Here is a 22608-nt window from a genome sequence, read left to right on the forward strand (position 1 = left end):
TACCCATACATAATCACAATAGCATTTAAACAATTATATCGATGTCTTATCTACAAAGTTTAATGGTTAAGCAATAAACTTCATATTGTATTCCTTAATACTATGTCTATCTAGAGTTCAATCATGCTTCGCAGTTTTGTTTTCAATATACACGACTTGAAAGATACGTTAGGGAATGAAACAGTTCAAATCAAATATCACTAACCTCAAGTGGAAGGATGATGTTGTCATTGTAGCTTCCTACTTCTTCACTTCTTCAAGTCTTCGCAATACTTGTAATGTCTCATATCCTAATACTTTCAAGCTAACCTATACGAAGTTGACTCTAGTACATAATCAAGCGACTCTTAAAATGAGTTTTGATTCACTAAAATATGACAACCAAACTTGACATACCAACGCTTGGTGGGTTCAACGAGCTATGCTCTAACACTTACAGTTCACGAAACGTTGTACCTACTATCCCAGCAGATTTTAACAGATGATCAAATACTTATTTTTTAAATATGTTTAGCATTGCTAGAACTCTCACGAACACTTCTAAAACTTCATTGATCACTCGAACACTTATGTGCATGAATCATGATTAAATTCTTAGGTGTTTAATGAATATGAAATTTCTTTTAGTTCTTTGGAATATTTTCCAAAGAGAATAATCGTGATACACGGTTCCAGAACCAATGCATAGTTTATATTCTTCTATTGTATTGTTAAGACCTAAAAGTGCTTCCTTGATTCTCAAGTTATCTTACTTTGAATTCTAAGCAACCAAGGTCTTTGAAAACTATAAATAGAGATGCTATTTTAACTGGGAAATGCAATCCCTGACACTTTGTGTCCTAATTGATTTTAGAGTCATCTCTATAGACCTAAGCTTCTTCTGAGAAACTTGATTAGGTTTACGACTAAAAGATTTCTCTTTGGGGATTCGTCAAGCAAGTTACGACTATCTTTACCCCGATAGTTCATGAATTCCGATCTTGTTTTTTTTCTTCTTTTAATTGAGGTTTTCTTCATCTTGGACTCTGTGATTTCTCAAGATAAATATCTGAAAAGTGATCTTAATTGATCTTTTGAAGATTGTTCTTCAGAGGTGGTTAAGAATCTGGGATGCTCTTCGAAGTCGTAAGTTCCTGATTTTTGAGATTTGCTAGCTTGTTTATGGCAAACAGATTTCTTCACCTTGATCATTGATCTAAAAAGGAAATCAAATAGGCTTATCTGTTAGAGGCAGATTGGTATCAAAAGTCTTTAGTTCGGCTTGAGAAACTCTTAGGTTGTAAAGGACGTCAGCTAAGTGAAAAGGCGTGGGTGTAACAACCACACCCAATATTTCTCTTAGAAATATATATGGACTAAATCCAATATACTTTCAAGAGAATCAACTAGACAGTCAGACTCAATCTTAAGAAAAGTATATCCAAGAGTTATATCTCAATTTCTCAATTCAATCTACAATCAAACAAATAGGAAATTGCGTGCCCTATTGAATATAAGAAATAACTTGGACGGTATCACAAACCAATATCCAATTGTCAATCAATTTCCCAAAGGTCGGATTCACAAACTGGTTGAACTTACGCACAACCTGTGATATTTTAATTATATAAACAAATATAATGCGGAAAAAAAATAACACAGACACCATAAATTTTGTTAACGAGGAAACCGCAAATGCAGAAAACCCCGGGACCTAGTCCAGAATAAACACACACTGATTATAAGTCGTTACACCAATTTCCTGCTACTTATTCGGACTAGATGTAAAACCTGCTTCAGCTGTATTCAAGCACTTGTAAAACTCCTAGCAGAACACCAATTCTCTTTAGAAGTTATTCTCGAAAATCTTCTAGCAGAACAAGGTTCTCTTCAGAAGTACTCTCAAAAATCTTCTAGCAAAATGTTAATTCTCTTTAGAAGATGTAACAAAAACATTGATACTTTTCGATCTTTTGTTTTCACAAAACACCGATTTGATTTCCATTTAGATGTGAATCAAGGTTTTGTAAATCTTGTGTTTGTTTTGAGAAAAACAATTACTAGGTAAAAGTAATATCAAAACAAACTTGTAGATTAGGGTTTATTATACTCTTCAAAAATGGAAGAGAAACATAATTATTCTACAACAAGAACAACTATAATAAATCTAGAGATATCTTGTTTAAAACTTCTTAAGGATTTTTACGAGATACCTTAATCGAAGTGTTTCTTTCTAGTTTCGATTTCGACTAACAAGTGTTGGTATACGATCGATAACTGAAATCTATCAAAACCTAGGATTTATGATCAACAACTCTTGAATGGTCTTATATCGGAAGAGAAAATCTTAGAATAAAAAAGAGGTGAGAAACCTAGATTACAAGTTGTATAACAATCACGAATATTAAATCCAACTCGGCTTTGTGATCCCCAATACAAATTCTTTTATCTCACTCTTGTTCACGAAGAACAGAAGACATGGAAAACAACCTTATGAAGCTTACACCAATTTTCCAAAGGGGATAAAAACGTGTAGCACTCACGAACCCTTTATTTATAGTGAACAAGGTAGATTGAAATCTAAGCAAAGCTATTTTCCTTTTTCAAGACTCTCCTAATTTTGGGAGTCTTTCCTAAGTTACAACTCTTTCCAAAATAATTAAATAAATAAATAATTTAGCAAATATTGTATTTATGGGAATAAATCACAATTTATTTTAGGAAGGAATCACAAACACTTTAATATGGTAATCAAATATGTTTGGAGTAATAGCTACCTTGCCTAGATAAGGAAACATCAAAAACTTGACCAAAAATGGCTTCTAGTCATTCTTGGCTCGTTGAATTCGTAAGCTCATTCACTATAACATGAGAACATTTCCAGGGATAAAGGTTATTGTGACAAAAGTCATGGCTCAAATAACCTCGAGTATATATACATAAATGTACATTTACCGTCATAGGAATTGTTCCGTAGAGTGAGCATTTGTTTCGATAGATTAGAAAGGTATAATTGAACAAGAATCCAAATGAAATCAATTACCACATACCTTTGTTGATGAAGTCCTCGTTGATGTCTTCTTTTAGTCTTCAATCTTCATCCTTCAAGAATAGCTCATCTTAGACCTAATCTAGTCTGAAACTAGTTTTAGTATACTAAATCAAGAATGCATTTTGGCAACTAAATTTTACAATTAGCTTGACATACCAACGCTAGCGGATTCAACCGAGCAATGCTCTAACACTAAGGGAATCAAATGTGTAGAGCCTTACGAGGTTCAAGAGACATAAGGAGCGCGACTGTAACTGAATTGCCTGGAGGCTGGATTAGGTCTCAACTACATTTCAGTTCGAAGTCTTATGTAGGCTAGTGTCTGCAGCGGCTTAATACAGTGTGGTGTTCAATCCAGAAGAGGTCCCGGGTTTTTTCTGCTATTGCTCATTAACAAAATTCTTGTGTGTGTATGCGCTTTTTATTTTTATTCATATTTTGATTGTTAAAAGTACCGTACAAGTTCATAATCCCATCAAAACAAAAAAGTTGGTGGTGTACTTGGTACTCATGCATTTTCAATAAGGTTGGAAATATGGGTGCTTCCTGATTATAGTCCACTGCACAGAGCTAATTCAGATTTTTCTAAACATCCTAACATTATTCATAGGTTCCAAAAATATGTATGATTTCTTCAGGGTTTGAAGTTGCTAGGAAATATCAGGGTGTGAATATGGTTGGTAATCCCGCTTTTGTGATTATACAAAATTTAAGAATGGTTAATAATAATTTGGCGTTGTAAATAAAAGTATTTTTGGTGATGTGAGAAACAATCTCAAAAAACTGAAGATATAATGATTAATGTTTTTTTTCCCTCTGATTTGCACCCTACAAATAAAGTTATTCTTAAACTTGTCAAAAAACGTGTGCATGACATGAAAAAGAGACAATACAATTGTTTTATGAAAGCAAAAGGCAAGATACGTTTGGCTAAAAGATGATGTTATGAACACTTGATTTTCTACCTAATAGTGGTAATATTACACAAGACAAAAATATTATGTTGGAGTTAAAAGATGGGGCTGGTAGCATTACTGAAGGTAGAGATGCTTATTGTTGCGCAACATTTTAAATAAATAAATAAACTTCAAGAAGTAAAAATAGTGGGTAAGATATTTAATGTTATTTCAGAGGTTATAAAAGAAGTGATTTTAAAAGCTACTATAAATGTAAAAGATATCAAAGATGTCCTTTTGAGGCTAGATCACTCTCGTGGACCAGACTGCTTCTCTGATATGTTTTCCAGACTCTCTTGGTATATTAATTTTGAAGATTTAGCGGTTGTAGTTAGGTTTTGTTGAAATATCGATCAATATTCTTGTGTTTCTTCCTAAAATCTCTGGTTCTGGGAAAGCTTTTCATTATAGGCAGATCAGTTGAAGTGATCATTTTCTCGAAATATTTACAAAAATCATGAAAACTAGACTATGTCAGTTGATGAATACCTTGGTTTACAAACAATAAGATCGCATCATTAAGGAACGAGTTATTCAAGACCAAATTTGATTAGCTTCTAGACTAGTAAATGAAATAAAAACTAAAAAGAAGGGGATAAAATGATGTAGGTCTTAAATTTGATATTACCCAAGATTGTGATTTCATAAGTTGTGAGTATTTGACGAAGGCATTGAGGAAGTTCGGTTTTTATGAAGCTTGGCATGGTTGGCTTCAGATTATGTCAGATTCAGCAAGAATTTCTATATTGCTAAACAATGGTCATGTGTTTTTGTTTTCTCTGTTGGCATAGGTTTTAGACAGGGAGATCCTTCGTCTCCTTTTTGTTATTTGTGGATATGAAAAGGGGAAGGTACCAAGTACACTACCAACTTTTCCGTTACAGAACCTACAAACTATTCCTTGCGTAAACTTAAATCAACGATTAAGGCAGAAAGAAAATATTCCTGGATAATCTCAAATACAGATTCTTGAATCACGAGGATTGATTTAAGTATAACCTTCTTATACTTTTAATTCTAAAAGTAAGTCAATATAACGTGAAAAATAAAAATAAAGCAAGACACTTGAAATTTTGTTAACGAGGAAAATTGCAGAGCAAAACCTCTTCCATTTTGAATACACATTGTATTAATCCGCTACAAACACTAGCTTATTAAATGACTTTGTCTAGGAGTAACTGAGGCAAACTAAACCCTCCAAACTACTCTATTTCAGTTGTGCCCTCGCGTCTCTTAATTCCCGCAAAAACCCGAGCATACTTGATTCCCTTAGTTGATGTCATTTACAATCCTGGAAGTTTCTCCACGGTCCATCGTGAAAAATAATGTTATGACTGGTGATTTCCTTTCTGATCCAAGATCAAGGATACAAAAATCTATTCCTTGATTTATACGAATATAAACCAACATGACATGGTTTATTCCCTTCAAAACTTATATAGATACCTAATAAGCTATCTAAACAAGCATAATAATCTAGATGAAAGTCTGAGATGAATTCTCGTGGAAAACTTAAATACATGATTTCATTATATAAGATTTATACTCAATGGTGTTTTAAGTTTTCTATCAAATCTGGATTCGATAAATAATTATAGAGTGCCCTTATATCAAAAGAGAAGGACCTTACAATATACATGTGCATCATGGATTGAAAAGGTGAGGGTACCCAAATATACCTCAATCTAAAACTTTTCCTACCTATAAGTCCTTTCTCCGAAAGTGATTGTCTATGGACTGAGTCGAGACAATACAACTAATCGGTTCACATTTCGTGTGATCGTCTATGGATACGAGATTGAGATAATACAACAACAAAGTATGTTTACTTGATACAAAGGTTCGGACTTAACCAAACACAATAGGATTGCTTATCAAGTAAATAGGAATAACGTTTGTGTAATTTACTTTAATTATAATAAAACAATTATAATTCGGAATATAAAACTAAATGACACGGCAAGATTTTGTTAACGAGGAAACCGCAAATGCAGAAAAGCCCCGGGACCTAGTCCAGAATTGAATACTCTCAGGATTAAGCCACTACACAAAATTACACTAACTTCGTATAGTTGAGACCAAGTAACTAACCCTATAGTTCACCTAGTTCCTTCTGTATTCCCACGCCTCCAACTTATAAATAAGTCACGTACTTGGAACAATTCCTTTGGTTCGTATTCCAAACAGTAAAGGAACAACAAATCTGTTTGGTATCAACTCTATTCAACCAAGTGATATGAGTCGGACAAAGGCTCTTCCGTTTATCTCAAAATAAACTCCTTCGTCAGGTCCTTAGATCTATCTTATATCCAATCACCCAAAGTTAATCGTTTAAGATTAAGCCAACAATACCTTTAATCCGAAGAATCGTGTTGAAGCCGATCTACTCAATTAATCAATCCAATCTACCACAAGGATAAACCGGTCATTAATTGGATCCTCTTTTACCGAAACAAATATTGTGCACACCAAAGATTATAAAACCCAAGTCATATCTTCAATATCTTCTTTGTTTTCAAATCTTCTTAATCCTCAATAAAAACCTGCACACAATCACTTGAATCTCTTGTGATCAATCACGCATAGAACGGAGTCTGTTAAAAATGGATTATCATAAGATCGTCTTTGGAACTAACAACAGTCTAAAGATCCCTGTCGAAACTCTGAACTAGTTTGAGTGAATCTTATATCAGAAGAGAAGATTCTCAAGAATAAACAAACTAGGTGCAATCAGATTTCAACTACCATTAGTCAAATCAATCGAAAACAAAAGATAAACCGCAATTATCTAGTTTCCCAGCAACGGTACACGCTAGATCTTCTCAATCCCAAAGAATACTTTAAACTGAGCGGCCGTAATAGATTTCGCCTAATTAGGTTACTCTCCTCTCCGAATAGGCGGGTACACCAGTAACAACAACAAAAGAGTAAATATGTTGTTACAAAGGATTAGTTTGCTAGAAAGGCAAACTTCGAGTATTTATAGACAAGGAAGTTTGGACACCAAGGAATTTCCAAAACCGAAAATATTCTCAAGATATTCATTAAGGCACAAATTCGGTTTTCATAATTCCTGGAAATGCTCTGTCCAAAAATAATGATCGAAATCTCTCGGAAAATCTAATTAGTAAATGCGCATTACTAATTCTGTAATTTCCCTACAAAATGAAATTAATAACCTTAATTAAAAGATTCTTAACTTACTTATGTTTCGATCCTGAGATTATCTTACCTTAGCCATTAAGGAATATCTTTGAACAATTAAGAAATAAAAATTCACAGCACGTGTTCAAAGTTTGTCAACATCTTCACTTTGTAAGTTCTCTTCCACACTTACAACCTTGAAACCGATTTCCCACACTTTTAAACAAGTTTAGAATTGGTTCATCTGACTTTCAAGAACTATGTGATTGATCAAACCAACATTCAATCACAATCACGGGTTTACGGTTCTACCAAAACAAGTTTCGGTTCTACCTCCATGTGAGTATTGTGCATAGTCACACTACCTTTCCAAAAATTCGGTTGACTAGGTACTAGGATCGGTTCCCCACATATATATGGTATCTAACTTATATGTGTTGCACATGTCCATATGATCGGTTCCCCTTTGCCTAAAAACGTGTTCCACATGTCCATAGGATCGATTCCCCTTTCTGCTATAAACCTTGCTGCACCCCATACAAGGATCGGTTCCCTTTGATGTACTGCACCCCTTATAAGGATCGGTTCCCCTTTCCTTTTAATTATTCAGACATACAAAATCCGGTCATACCACAGTGATTACTTAAGATCGGTTTTACTAATACCAATACATAAGTCAGGCCTTTGAGAATAGTTCTACCAAGAACACAACAAGTTATGAGCGGTTATACTCTATCACACATATTGGTTATTCATAAGATATGCAATGAATAACAAAACCAATAACACCTGGCAATTTCCTTTTCGGTCCACAAACAATTTTATGAACTTACTTCCTTAGAACACATGTAAACATTGTTCCCTGGAATGATATCCTCACCTCATACCCATACATAATCACAATAGCATTCAAATGATTATGGCGATGTCTTATCTACAAATTTTAATGGTTAAGTAATAAACCTCGTATTATATTCCTTAATACTATGTCTATCTAGAGTTCAAATATGCTTCGCAATTATGTTTTCAATATGCACGACTTGAAAGATACGTTAGGGAATGAAACAGTTCAAGTCAAATATCACTAACCTCAAGTGGAAGGATGATTGTCGTCGTTGTAGCTCCTTGCTTCTTCACATCTTCAAGACTGAGCAATACTTGTAATGTCTTATATCCTAATACTTTCAAGCTAACCTATACGAAGTTGACTCTAGTACATAATCAAGCGACTCTTAACATGAGTTTTGATTCACTAAAATATGACAACCAAACTTGACATACCAACGCTTGGTGGGTTCAACCGAGCAATGCTCTAACAATCTCCCACTTTGTCAATTTTAGTGACAAAACTCTTACATCATATGGATGAACAAATTACAAGAATTTATTACAATCCGCTTGATTCCCGATTCAACAACACAATAAAACTGCTTATATTCGATCCTTGAAAATGCCGCTGTTGACATTATAATAACAAAGCTAATACCCCCCAAGGAAGATAGGTAGATATTCAATCCGCACGTCTTTGTTATACCAATTTATATGACATGTTACTCCCCCTTAGTCTGTGCTTTCACTCTTTCGTTAGATAAAACATTCAAGTACCAATGTTCTTTTCCCTAGCGATGCCAATCAATATAAAATCAATGCCAACATCACCTGTTTACTCCATATATTTCTCCCCCTTTTTGTCACAAAAATGACAAAGAAACGAAAAAATAAAGGACAACACGAAAAGAATCTTACAAATCTCAGAATAGACTTGCAAACTTGTAGATTTAGGCACAAGGGTTCCACATATCACGTTATGATAACCAATATCAAAACTACAAGTAGTCTTATTTTGATATGTTACCAAGGAAACAATTGTTCGAAACAATTTTTTCAATTTAGTTTAGCAAACCAAAAACAACTAAGCACATTAGTCCCTTTGCTAAACCGATTATTCAAAAACAACCGCTTAATTCGATAAGACCAAAATAAAGATAAACTCCATTTTTCTCATCAGGTTCTAATTATCCATAAACTTAGACCTTTCAATTTTAAACAAGACAAGTACTAGGTTAGTTAACTAGCATTCCTTGTTTAGGCATTCGATTAGACTTGAATAACCGAAACCTCACTTTGATAAGACAAACTAAGATCAGAATTAACTTAGTTTCTTATCCAGAACCGAATTGGACTAAACAACTCATCCCGTACACAAATTATTTCGTTAAGCCATAAATAATTCATACAAACCAAAATAAATCAACTTGCATAATTATTCACCTCAACCGGAAGCAATTGAAATAACATAGACATTAAAAGCACCGTAATTGCACCGTAATTTTGTAAGCCTAAACAATTGATACCATACAAAAGAAAGATAACAATAGTTTTTCTTAACCGGAACCAATTGAATTACACACACATCAATTGTACCGAAATTTTGTAAGCCTAAACAATTGATATCACACAATAAAGCAAGATAACAATAGTTTTTCTTAACCGGAACCAATTGAATCACACATCCACATACACATCATGGAATAAATATCAATTGAACCGAAACTTTGTTAATCAAAAGCAACAAATATATATAATATAAACCCAGGATTTTCTTAAACGGTAAAACAATTAACTAACAAGATTGTTACCTCAAATTTCGCATCCACTTGATAACATCTTCGTCCAAGGAAAATTGATATCGAAATATCACCATGTTGTCATCCTTATGCATAAATGATAGGTGTTGTAAACATCTACTTTTATATCTAGTATTTATGGTTTCTTTGCAAGTTTTCTTGTAAATTATGTATCTTATATTTAAATTTGAGTTATTAGGTGGAATGGAGTCGTTTGGAGCAAAAGAAGAAGAAAGGGTTCATTTTGAGCAAGAAGGGAAATTTGGTCATTCTGCAAACGAGTGATATTCGTATCCAGTCAAGGACCAGGAACAATCTACATCACTAATACTAGTTCAGAAATAATGAGGCACCCTAGTTTGGTGGTCTCTATCCAAGATATGGGTGCCTAGATTCATCCTGGGTGTCTTATTCAGAGCTGGGGTGCATATATCCACAATCATTCCTACACAAGACCTGAAATTTAGAGTCTATCCTATCATTGGTTTCACCAGAGATGAATTTGAGAGAGATTGAGAAGGAAAATCAGAGAGAAGGGTTTTACTTGAGTTTGTTACAGGAAGCTGTTGCTAAAGAAGAATTCGAAGATGAGAGGTTAAACAGATCAAGTGAAGAACTAGGGTTTGTTGTTGAGAAAATGGGTTTTAGGTTGAATTCAGGAAGAAGAACCAAAGTCTGATGTCACTGAATCTTGAGGATTTGGTGAAGATAAATGGAGATTTAGGGATGGTCATGGAAGTTAGGGTTTCGTGAATCTGAAGAAATGTTATGGGTCTGTTTGAATTGAGTTTCACCTGGTGCTGATGAAGTTGGTAATGGGTTTGAATCAGTTGAACGAGAATATTGCATCTAGTCAAGAAATAATTCTTCGGATGTAGTTGGAGATAAATACAAATGGGTTTTGTGGTTTTCTGAAATTGAGTCTAGTGCTGTCAGGAAGATGGGATTGTTTACTAATTGTTGTTGGCTGCAAGCTGTGATTGAGCTACTGCGTTTGCGCAGTTCAAGTTGTGTTGGTGGTTATTGCAATAGCTATAGATGCCGGACAAGGAAGAATTTGAAGCAGATTACAATTGTAGAGGTGGAATTGCTTCCAGGGATGTGTAATTAAGCTGAATGGTGCAACAACTGGTTCAATGATGTGTTGCAGGGTTGATTCAGGTACAAGTGAAACCGCAGTTGGAAATGAAATGGTTTGGTTGCAGTTGCAGTTCACTGAGGTGCTCATGGGAGTGAAGAGAAACTGAAAATTGTATGACTGCAGGTGATGACGGGTTGAGCCACAGCTGATGCTGTCAACTGTTGGCAGTGAAAAATCTGAGGAGATGAGGTTGAGCAGTACAAATAGAAATGGAGGATAAGAACTGCTGCCGTAATAGACTAGCTAGTACTGTTGCAGATGGGAAGATGGTGATTCAGGTGGTATGACTGAGATGGAAAATGGGAGACGAAGTGCAGAATGATTTGTGGAGCAGCTGCAAATGCTATTGATTCCATATGGTGAATGTGCTGGATATGTTTATCTGTGCTTGAATGAGATTGCAGGTGTTGGAAGGAATGGCGAGAAGTGTTGGTGAACTGCGGAGAGATTGAGGAGAGTTGCAGCTGTCGTAGGGAGCTTAAGTCTGCCGTGACAGTGCGGTCGAGACGAAAAGCTGAAATTGGTCCGTGTATGAATTGCAGAGGATAGATGGCTCAGGTGGTGGAGCTGAAGGCTAAGCAGAAGTGGAAGATTCTGTTGTTGTCATGCTATGTAGTTGCTATTGAAGTAACAAAGGAGCTGAGAAAATTGAAAGCATGGAGTCGGTGGTGCTGTGTGAAGGCTTAGAAGAGAAGTTGGTTGCAGCTGAGTTGCAGTCATGTAACAGATGAGAGGAGGTTGTGTTTGTTGCCGCAGATATTGGCATTAAAGGATCAACTGGAAGAATGAATAAGTTATGAGAAGGTCTGAGTTGCATTGGTGTTAACCTGAGAAAGGGGTATGAGATCTGGTGCAAGTGAAGATGAATTTTGTTAAGTGGAGGTTGTAGCTCAAGAAGAAATGTTTGTCAAGGGTTGGTTGGTATGTGATGCAGTGGGGTTGATATGAACTCAAATTACAGATTGGTGCAGACGCAGATGATACAAGGCAATGAATCTGCAGATGTCAGAGAAGGCACGAACTGGAAGATACAGCTAGAAACTGGTTGAGATGGGACATGGTACTGGAGCTACATGAAGTTGCGTTGTTGTGATGGCAATTGAATGAAGGCTTGAGACTGAAATAGCGTAACATCAACTGAAATGCATAGTTGGTGGTTAGGTTGCGGCAATTGTGACGATTTAGGATGGAGACTGACATGGGTTTTGCAGTCAGTTAGATGGAAGTAGAGTTGGAGGATGAACTGGTGTTGCTGTTGGAAGACAAATAAGAATGGGTTTGGTGTGGTGTTGTAAGTTACAGGGACTCGAAGCTACAGAATAAAGTTAAAGCAGGATGTTGCCATGGGTTGTAATATTTTTGATGTAATCTGAGGTGGTGCGGTGACTGGTACACGATGTGTGAGTAATCATCGGAACTGGTGGTGATATGCATAGAAGCAATGATACAGTTGAGGCAGTGCAGGATGTCTGGTGGGTGTTTAGAGTGGCAGGAAATACTCAGCGGAGAAAGTGACAACAATGAGGCTGAAGTACTTGAGTATGTATGAGTTACAGGGAAGTGTGGCTGAATTATGGCAAGTATATGAAGGTTTGCAAGCTAACTAGTGCTTGTAAAGATGCAAAAGTTCATGGAGCTATGAGGTTTAATTGATGCAAAAGTGAAGTGTATGCTACTGTGTCTGATTTGGATGAATGAATGTATGGCTACGAAATTTACAGGGAAGTTACAGAGTGCATGAACAAGACTGCAGAAACAGTGCGGAAACGCATTGGGAATGGTGAGCTGGTGGTACCAGTTCTGGTTATCGGATTTCTCAACCGAAAGTGGGGATCATAATATTTCAGTGAATCGCGAAGGGGGTATGTGTTGGATGCATGATTCGGCCGCGACATATATGAGTTTGGAGCTACGCTTTTGGGTACGTTTTCGCAAGAACAGGGAATTGGCTTGGATGGTATTTTGTGAATGTTTGAACTGCAGAGAAGTAGAGTTCAGGTGCTGGAAGGATACAATTTCCTGGTGACAGTTTCTGATTATTCAGGTGGCCAGAGACAATTTTCCGGTGACCGGATCTCGACGATATTGACTGGATTCCGGTGATGACGTTAGCAATCCGACGACCCAGTTTTGGACCCAGGATTTTCAGAAGAGATGTTTTAACTCATGAGCTTCGTGGACCACTTGAAGATGGACTTTGAGAAGTATCCTTTTAGGAGAAGAGCTATAAAAAGAAAAACTCTAGTCTATACATTATCTTCTTCTACTACTTTTTGCCTAGGGTTTAGAACATGATAGGTTTTCTCTTCCTTCTTGTTATGAACTCCTATGCTATGAGTACCTAGTTTTATTATTGGTTTGAGGAATAAGTTGGATTTCCAAATATGGGTTTTTATGTAATGAATTAGTTTTGTCTCCATATTATCGTTTATGATTCACCATTAATATTGTCACATGATTTGAATGTTTGTTTTGTTGAGTCTAAAATCAATCGAGTTTATTTTCATGTCTATTGCTAGATTAGGATTTATTATACGTAAAAGTGATAGATTCCTAATTACAAGTAGCATAATTGTGATTATTGCTTGTAGTGATACATCCTAGTAGTCACAAGTAAGTCATAACCTTTGTTAAATCAGATTAGTGCTTTTACACGTTCGATTGCTTTGATTGGCCTGATTTCATAGAACTTAATGCATCTAGGGAATTAAACTTGATTAGTGCTTTTACACGTTAGGTTGTTCTCTAAGATAGAATTCATATTCTCATCTTTTAATGTGTTTGTTGATGAAAATAGGATATTTGCGGGATATACTTGCGATCAAGGTATCCTAAGGCCTTTGATAAAGAGAGATTAAATATCACTTTTAGTTATTGTTAGAAAGCATGTGAGTGAAAGAAAACGAAATCCTTAACCAATATCTTTACATCCTCGATTTTCGTGTTTACTTTTTATTGTTTTGCTTTTATTTAATTTTAGTTTATAAAAATCAGAAACCTCCCCCCCATTGGTATTTATAGGAAACCAGAACAATTTGACAACCTTAGTCCTCTCTGTGGGAACGATACTTTGTTGCCCTTGCTATATTTATATTTTGAGTAGTAAGAAAGTGTAATTTATTTTTGATGCATACGACAGCGATCAAATTTTGGTGCCGTTTCCAGGGATGCAGCGGTTGTCACTTTTTTTTGGTTTCTTATTTTTGTTTTTAGTCTTTATTTTATTTTATTTTATTTTGTTTTTATCTTTATTTTCTGATTTTTAACCTTGTTTTGAGAAATCTTGTTTCAGGTACCAATTACTATGGACGGAGCATATTGGAACAATGGGTACGGTTATCAACCTCAACAACATTATGACAACTATCACCCTTATGGGGAATACAATCAAAACCAATCCTTTGGTTATGGTCAATATTCCACGTACCCTTTGAGTTGTTCTCATACATACCAACCTTCTTACGGTAGGTATGTAAGTGAGCAACCACAAGGAGGGGAGACTAGTTGTACTCCTATTCATATTTCTTCGAGTTTGGTAGATGAGATGCAACAATTTATGGTGGGCATGGAGTCAGTTTGTAGACAACAAAGCGTGGAACCAATTTCGTCGACCGAATATGCTAATAGTATGTTTGGCCCAATTTCTGATCGTAGTTATGATCATTCACTCATTCAAAGTGAAGATAATTGGCCTATCAATACTGAGGTAAGTGATTCTACTTTTTCCTTGTCGAACGAGCTTTACCAACAAATGGAACACTATTTTCAAAATTTGGACGGATCACTCCAAGAGCTTTAAAAAGGTGTTTCAAATTTAAGACAGGGCATTGAAGAATACAAAGAGGACATGCAAAATTCTTCAAAAGACCAATCTCTGGGAAGTGGTAGCCAATCTTATGTCAACTATGATAGTGACGATGACTATGAAAGTACAACGCTTGAACCAATTTATGGTGACATCCCCGAGGAGTGTACAATGGAGTCTTTTTGCGATCAAGGTGAAGATGAAAAGGACTATGATGACACCAGTGCATCTTACTCAAGCACTGATCTTAATAATGATCAAGAACCTATTCAAAAGGTAGAGCTTGAGGATGATGCAATGCGTGTTATTAAAAAGTTCCTTACGGAGAGACTTGAATCCGCAGTAGCATATGTGCCTTACAGCAAAGAAGAGTGTGTTGAGAATGAAACTGATATGACCAATATTGTGGAAGACCCAATTGAGCTTGCAAAGGATTGTAATGATGATGTTTATGACGAGAATTTGGTTAAGGCAGAAACGAACGAAGAATGGTTGCAAGGTTTGATAGAGGACCATGATATAAAAGAGGTGAATAACTCACTTGAGTTTTTCAAGGATGAAGAGGATTCCGTGATACAAGAGATTGTGCAAGGTTTTTCTAACCCTTTGCATATTGTTTCTTCTCCTTTATCTCTTATTGGTTTGAATGTATGTGCTTCGAAAACATTGTTGAATGACTTTGTTTCTCGATATCCGCCATTGGAAACATTTGATTCTCATGCTATGCAGGTTTGTGAACAAGAAACCATGAAAGTTCCCGAATTCTATATTTTATATCCACTTCCAAGTGTGGACAAGAATAAGTGTGGGGGAAACTTTTATCGGTTAATAACTTCGTTTCTGTTTTATATTACTAATATGTGTGCGAAGCTAGTGTTTGCAAAACAGGTTCTATGGAAGGATCCTCAACTTTTCAGGTTATTGGTGTATGGAGAATTCGTCTTGCAAGTCGGGCTGACGACTTTAAACCAAGCACTAAATGGGAGGAAACCCACTGGTTTTGTGTATCTATCTCTATCTTTTTATGTCTCAAGTATTTTATCTTTATTTTCTTATTTTGGATATTTGTATATCAAAACTCCAAGTTTTAGAAATTTTTGAACAATTTAGAATAAACATTAGCCTTTCTAAGTAGATGGAATTTTTTCTTGACGATGAGGTATATATATTGGCTGAGTTGGGATTAGATGCCAACTAAATAGCTTGTTTAGTGTTTATTCTCTATTTTTCAGAAATAGCTATGAGTTGGAATATCAGTTTTTTATCATGCATTTTATTTTCTTATTGTGTATATATATCATGTTATGAATTTCCCGTCTTAAATTTTACTTTGGATGACTTAATTAACATTGAGGACAATGTAAAGTTTAAGTGTGGGGGAGTGTTTTCGCATATAGAGTTTTTAGCCTTGTTAGTTTTTCCCTTTTATGATAAAAAAAATGCTTTATACACTCCGAAACATAGAAATATGTGCCTTTAGGATGGCACTATCAATCTAAATGGATGGAACCATCTTGGCTGCGGGAGTTGAGGAACCCATTAACTAAAATGACAGAATTATTCAAGTGTTAGAAATAATATGAAAGTTGTTACCATATCTCGGAATATCACCATATCACTTTCTGTTTTTACTTTTGCAACCTTTATATTATATCTATGTGATTTGGTGGGTCACTAACATCGACTTGTTATTGCTGTTAGGATGAAATAGTGTGATTGAGTTACTAAAAAAAAAGACCGACCAATTGACCAAACAGAATAAGATTGACACTTGGATAGCAATATGTGTGTGTTCTCCCTGTCTCCGTCGCCTAAGCAAGCGTGGAGTGCAGGATCCAAGGGAATTACCATGTAATCTGCTGACAAGAATCATGCGCTTGGATTCTAAAAACAAAACAAAAAAAATCCAATCATGTTGTCGATTTGAAAAAAAAAAAATTGAAAAAAGAAAAGAAAAAGAAGGAATTTTTTTTATCATTATTGTTTAATAAAATCGACTCCTGGTTCCCTTGTGTATTCCAGTTGAGTTGATCTAGATTTAAGTTTATTGACTGCTGGTTCCCTTGTATATGCCAGTGTGTTGATATTAGAATTCAGACCAGTAGCTCAATCCAGTAGGATTCATAGGTTCATCATTGGCAGCGACCTTCAGACAGATATGGGAAACATCGATCACTTTAGTAAACATCGCAAACATCTATATCCATTTCCATCTTCTTTATCTATTCATTTGTGATTGTGGTTTGTTATTTTCCGAGATTGTGGCTTGTTGGACTTTCTTAACAGAGCTTAATTCATATATATTAATTTGGATTCATAACAAGGTACCTCCTGTTGCAACCATTTTGGATTCATTCATGGATTTGTCACAGGTAGATGGAGTTTGAAAAATAGGTTTTGTAGGCAAACCTCTTGTAAACCTTCACGACACTACCACTCGTCCACTAGGGACACCTAGGGGTTCAAAGGCTTGTTATTTATGCTAAAAGTGACCGTAGGCTCGACGAGACGGAGTTGTATGTATGTTTTAGAATTCTTTTGTTTGATTTGCTCGAGGACTAGCAAAGTCTAAGTGTGGGGGAATTTGATAGGTGTTGTAAACACTTACTTTTATATCCAGTATTTATGCTTTCTTTGCGAGTTTTCTTGTAAATTATGTATCTTATATTTGAATTTGATTTATTAGGTGGAATGGAGTCATTTGGAGCAAAAGAAGAAGAAAGGGTTCATTTTGAGCAAGAAGGGCAATTTGGTCATTCTGCAAGCGAGTGATATTCGTAGCCAGTCAAGGACCAGGTACAATCCGCATCACTAATACTAGTTCAGAAATAATGGGGCACCCTAGTTTGGTGGTCTCTATCCAAGATATGGGTGCCTAGATTCATCATGGGTGTCTTATTCAAAGCTGGGGTGCATATATCCACAATCATTCGTACACAAGACCTGAAATTCAGAGTCTATCCTATCATTGGTTTCACCAGAGATTAATTTGAGAGAGATTGAGAAGGAAAATCAGAGAGAAGGGTTTTACTTGAGTTTGTTACAGGAAGCTGTTACTAAAGAAGAATTCAAAGATGAGAGGTTGAATAGATCAGTTGAAGAACTAGGGTTTGCTGTTGAGAAAATGGGTTTTAGGTTGAATTCAGGAAGAAGAACCAAAGTCTGATGTCACTGAATCTTGAGGAATTGGTGGAGATAAATGGAGATTTAGGGATGGTCATGGAAGTTAGGGTTTCGTGAATCTGAAGAAATGTTATGGGTCTGTTTGAATTGAGTTTCACCTAGTGCTGATGAAGTTGGTAACGGGCTTGAATCAGTTGAACGAGAAGATTGCAGTTAGGCAAGAAATAATTCTTCAGATGCAGTTGGAGATAAATACAAATGGGTTTTGTGGTGTTCTAAATTGAGTCTAGTGTTGTCAGGAAGATGGGATTGTTTGCTAATTGTTATTGGCTGCAAGCTGTGATTGAGCTACTGAGTTTGCGCAGTTCAAGTTGTGTTGGTGGTTATTGCAATAGCTACAGATGCTGTACAAGGAAGAATTTGAAGCAGATTACAATTGCATAAGTGGAATTGCTGCCAGGGATATGTAATTAAGCTGAATGGTGCAGTAACTGGTTCAATGATGTGTTGCAGGGTTGATTCAGGTGCAAGTGAAACCGCAGTTGGAAATGGAATGGTTTTGTTGCAGCTGCAGTTCAGTGAGGTGCTCATGGGAGTGAAGAGAAGCTGAAAATTGTATGACTGCAGGTGATGATGGGTTGAGCCACAACTGATGCTGTCAACTGTTGGCAGTGAAGAATTTGAGGAGATGAGGTTGAGCAGTACAAATAAAATTGGAGGATAAGAACTGCTGCTGTAATAGACTAGCTAGTGCTGTTGCAGATGTGAAGATGGTGATTCAGGTGGTATGACTGAGATTGAGAATGGGAGACGAAGTGCAGAATGGTTTGTGGAGCAGCTGCAAATGCTATTGATTCCAGATGGTGATTGTGCTGGATATGTTTATCTGTGCTTGAATGAGATTGCATGTGTTGGAAGGAATGACAAGAAGTGTTGGTGAACTGCGGAGAAATTGAGGAGAGTTGCAGCTGTCGCAGGGAGCTTAAGTCTGTCGTGACAGTGCGGTCGAGATGAGAAGATGAAATTGGTCCGTGTATGAATTGCAGAGGATAGATGGCTCATGTGGTGGCGCTGGAGGCTAAGCATAAGTGGAAGATTCTGTTGTTGTCATGCTATGTAGCTGCTATTGAAGCAACAGGGGAGCTGATAAAATTGAAAGCATGGGGTCGGTGGTGCTGTGTGAAGGCTTAGAAGAGAAGTTGGTTGCAGCTGAGTTGCAGTCATGTAACATATGAGAGGAAGCTGTGTTTGCTGCCGCAGATGTTGGCATTACATGATCAACTGGAAGAATGAATGAGTTATGAGCAGGTCTGAATTGTATTGGTGTTAACCTGAGAAAGAGGTATGAGATCCGGTGCAAGTGAAGATGAATTTTGTTAAGTGGAGGCTGTATCTCAATAAGAAATGTTTGTCAAAGGTTGGTTGGCATGTGATGCAGTGGGGTTGATATGAACTCAAATTGCAGATATGTGCAGCCGCAGATGATACAAGGCAATTAATCTGCAGATGTCAGAGAAGGCACGAACTGGAAGCTACATCTACAAACTGGTTGAGATGTGACATGGTACTGGAGCTACATGAAGTTGCGTTGTTGTGATAGAAATTGAATGAAGGCTTGAGACTGAAATAGCGTGACATGAACTGAAATGCAGAGTTGGTGGTTAGGTTGCGGTAATTGTGACGATTTATGATGGATACTGACATGGGTTTTGCAGTCAGTTAGATGGAAGTAGAGTTGGCGGATGAACTGGTGTTGCTGTTGGAAGACAGATAAGAATGGGTTTGGTGTGTTGCCATGGGTTGTAATGATTTTGATGCAATCTGAGGTGGTGCGGTGACTGGTACACGATGTGTGAGTAATCAACGGAACTGGTGGTGATATGCATAGAAGCAATGATACAGTTGAGGCAGTGCAGGCTGTCTGGTGGGTGTTTAGAGTGGCAGGAAATACTCAGCGGAGAAAGTGACAGCAACGAGGCTGAAGTACTAGAGTATGTATGAGTTACAGGGAAGTGTGGCTAAATTATGGCAAGTATATCAAGGTCTGCAAGCTAACTAGTGCTTGTAAAGATGCAAAAGGTCATGGAGCTGTGAGGTTTTAACTGATGCAGAAGTGAAGTGTATGCTGCTGTGTCTAATTTGGATGAATGAATGTATGGCTATGAAATTTACAGGGAAGTTACAGAGTGCATGAACAAGACTGCAGAAACAGTGCGGAAACGCAGTGAGAATGGTGAGCTGGTGGTACCAGTTCTGGTTATCGGATTTCTGAACCGAAAGTGGGAATCATAATATTTCAGTGAATCGCGAAGGGGGTATGTGTTGGATGCATGATTCGGCCGCGACATATATGAGTTTGGAACTATGCTTTTGGGTACGTTTTCGCAATAACAGGGAATTGGCTTGGATGGTATTTTGTGAATGTTTGAACTGCAGAGAAGTAGAGTTCAGGTGCTGGAAGGATACAATTTCCTGGCGACAATTTCTGATTATTCAGGTGGTCAGAGTCAATTTTCCGGTGACGACGTCAGCAATCCGACGACCCATTTTTGGACTCAGGATTTCCATAAGAGATGTTTTAACTCATGGACTTCGTGGACCACTTGAAGATGGACTTTGAGAAGTATCCTTTTGGGAGAAGAGCTATAAAAACAAAAACTCTAGTCTATAGATTATCTTCTTCTACTACTTTTTGCCTAGGGTTCAGAACATGATAGGTTTTCTCTTCCTTCTTGTTATGAACTCCTATGCTATGAGTACCTAGTTTTATTATTGGTTTAAGGAATAAGTTGGATTTCCAAATATGGGTTTTTATGCAATGGATTAGTTTTGTATCCATATTATCGTTTATGATTCACCATTAATATTGTTACATGATTTGAATGTTTGTTTTGTTGAGTTTAGAATCAATCGAGTTTGTTTTCATCTCTATTGCTAGATTAGGATTTATGATGCGTAAAAGTGATAGATTCCTAATTACAAGTAGCATAATTGTGATTATTGCTTGTAGTGCTACATCCTAGTAGTCACAAGTGAGTCATAACCTTTCTTAAATCAGATTAGTGCTTTTACACGTTCGGTTGCTTTGATTGGACTGATTTCATAGAACTTAATGCATCTAGGGAATTAAACTTGATTAATGATTTTACACATTAGGTTGTTCTCTAAGATATAATTCATATTCTCATCTTTTAATGTGTTTGTTGATGAAAATAGGAGATTTACGGGATATACTTGCGATCAAGGTATCCTAGGGCCTTTGATAAAGAGATATTAAATATCAATTCTAGTTATTGTTAGAAAGCATGTAAGTGAAAGAAAACGAAATCCTTAACCAATATCTTTCATCCTCGATTTGCGTGTTTATTTTTTATTGTTTTGCTTTTATTTAATTTTAGTTTATAAAAATCAGAAAACCCTCCCCCATTGGTATTTTTAGGAAACCGGAACAATTTGACAACTTTAGTCCTCTCTGTGGGAAGGATCCTTTCTTGCCCTTGCTATATTTTTTGAGTAGTAAGAAAGTGTAATTTATTTTTGACGCATACGACAATGATCGATAAACAAAAGAATAACAACACACCTCAACCTTTACCATATGTGTGATTTTTAATTGTTGTTATAGTAATAAAGATTCGAACTCTAAGACTTGTGAAGATTAAATTTAAAGATTTAATGAAAATGATAAATAAAAGCGAGAGTTACTGGGACTAGGATTTCACCGAATTCATATCATCAAGTTCAATTATTTATTCTTCAACAATTCTAGCTCAATAAATAAAAAACATGGACTCTTATTTTTGCCAAGATAGATTATCAAAATATTAGTTGTAAATCCTAAGTATGGTACATCAAAACATCTAAGAAAGCATGACCCATCAAATGAAATGACAACTAATTAATCAAAATCATAATTCTATTTTAATTAGTGCAAAAGTCATATAGAGAATAAAATAATTTTACCCATGTATGAAATTCGGCTTCCTCCGTCGTCCCAGTGTTGGGGTTTAGCTACTCATGATGTAGACACTCTCAAAATATTTTTTATATATCTCAAATGGTGTTTACAATGAAGAAAAGGAGAAAAATAACATAAACCGCTAAACAGGCGTTACAAACTCACCCAACTCTCGATACCCTTCTATGAAACATCAACACTCTTTATATAGCCAGCAAAACCAAGAAATATCGCTCAATCACTCCAAAAATTCTTCCATTACTCGGCAGTAAAAGAATATATCTTCGAGATATTTTCTTCCCTTTATTGCCTCCTTCACGCGTCTTTTGTTGGTTGTTAAACTTTCCAAACTTCCTGTGAGAATAAAACAAAGTCTGACAGAATATATTCTCCCATTAATGCTCAAAATCTTCCAAAGATAAATAACAGAAACCCGTGAATATCTTCGTTACCCTGTTTTGTTCCAAACGATAAAATATCCTTCCCTTTTTGATTTCAACGCAAATCTTGTGAACAAATCTTATAGAATATCTTCCAAATCTTTTCCAGAGATCTCCCAGTCTTGTGAAGAACTCGGTGAATATTTTCTTTCATGTTTATCTTCTCATGCGTAGGATGGAAACCTGCACACTCCCTTCACGTTTAATATTTGTTTCAGCAGAAGTAGAACTCATGTAAGTACCAAAAATATTTCCAACAGAATCCCTAATATTGACTTCCCTGCATTAATCCAAATCCACGTGAATTTCCTTTTTTCTTTGACAGTGAAACTCTTACCGACCCTGTTTTCCCGTAATAGGCCCATAACAATCAAAATAATCAA

The sequence above is a fragment of the Papaver somniferum genome, chromosome 8, assembly GCF_003573695.1.
Source record: "Papaver somniferum cultivar HN1 chromosome 8, ASM357369v1, whole genome shotgun sequence".
NCBI lineage: Eukaryota > Viridiplantae > Streptophyta > Magnoliopsida > Ranunculales > Papaveraceae > Papaver > Papaver somniferum.